The sequence below is a fragment of the Chinchilla lanigera genome, unplaced genomic scaffold (assembly GCF_000276665.1).
Source record: "Chinchilla lanigera isolate Chin_1 unplaced genomic scaffold, ChiLan1.0 scaffold00050, whole genome shotgun sequence".
Taxonomy (NCBI): domain Eukaryota; kingdom Metazoa; phylum Chordata; class Mammalia; order Rodentia; family Chinchillidae; genus Chinchilla; species Chinchilla lanigera.
Window position 1 is genome coordinate 3703041 of NW_004955451.1, and position 1618 is coordinate 3704658.

Genomic DNA, 1618 nt, shown 5'->3' on the forward strand with positions numbered 1-1618 from the left:
AGACTTTTCAGAACCCAAGCTTAAGTGTGATCAGTTGCTGAGTGCCCTTGGGGTTGGAGTGTGGGCCACACACCTGACCGCTGCACTGCATATGCAAGTTCCTGCTGGTCCTTCACTGCCACCAACTCCCACTGGATCAGTTTCTCATCAGCCACCTACATCACAACCTCAAGGATACTTACTTCAAATGCAAATTCCAGTGCCCCCCCCCCGCTTGAAAATAAACTCTGCAGGGCCCTACAAACTGTATTTTTAAGCACTACCCAGGTCGGTCATCTTTACACATATTTAGTTTTAGGGACCTCCGCCCCAAACTGATGTTTCCCTGACCGTGGGTCATGACCTGTGTGGTTAGGAAATCAAATTAATGAGTCATGACTAGCACCTGATTTTTTTAATGTAGAAGAAAATTAAGCAGAGCACAATGCAAGTGGTAAAGGTAATAATTATTGTTTCCTGGAACTTATGTCAGTTGTAGACCTCGGTACAGCGCTGCAAAATGTATTCCTTACGGTGGGTTCCGCTCCAAGTTTGAAAATTATGTTCCCAGAGGGAAGAAGGAAAATAGTGTTCTCGCACATGGTGTTTATTTTCTATTTTCCAACCCTACCTCCAAGCTTGATTATCTCGAGTAGAGATAATCAAGGGCTGATCTGAGATAGGGTGTCACTGAATCCTAAACGGATAAGACCAAGGCCGAGTGAGGAAGGGGATGAGCCCAAGACCCCACTCCAATCCTGCTATCCTGCTGGAGACCCCTCTCATGGAGCTGGGGACACAAGAAGATGCCAAAGGGAAGTTTACACGGCTCTCCTCAGGCCGCACCTACTCCCGAGCAATCGAACTTGGGGGCCATTCCTATCTATCCCGGGGAGAAGGCTGAAAACGTCCCTCCATCAGAGGCAGGACTCAGCCTCAAGTGCTAAGGAAGAGAGCAGCAGACGACAGAGTTCAGGCCAGGTCCCCCTCCGGGTTCTGGAATAGAGTCTGGGTAAAAGCAAAGGCAGGGAAGGGGGAATCCGATCTCTGTCACAGGTCCTGGGCCCCAGAACCCAGAGACCGCTGGAGAGCATCACGGATGTGACATCAGGTCCCACGCAGAGCTAGGGAGCAGCTTCACTCCGCAGCCCCCGGGGTCCCTCGCATCTCTAACGTTCTGTAAGTGGGTACCCGGGAGGTGCTCCTGCCCCTTCCTAACGCTCTGCGACCGGGAGCCCCACCTTGCCGGAACAGATGAGAGGAGCAGGGAAAGGAAGGTGAGGGAAACGCCGCTCGCGGCCCGGCTAGCCTTTCTCTTCGCCAAAGGCCCACTCACTCAAAAGAGCCTCCCACGTCGCGGGGAGAGCGGAGCTACGGGGCCGGAAAAGGAGAAACCAGCGAGGCTCGGACGCACTTCGGGCGCCGCACTGCGCGGCGACAGCGGGAGGCTCGGCCGCGCGCTGCCGGGCAGAGGGAAACAAACTACCGCGGCGCGGAGTGAAGCCGGAGGTGGCGGCGCCCTGGAAGGAGGTCCCGGGAACAGGTGCCCCCGCCCGGCCCGAGCTGGGAGGGAAGCCCGCGGCCAGGCTGGTGCAGGGGAGCGACGCGCCCGGGACCCCCGCACCCCGCCGGCCGGGGC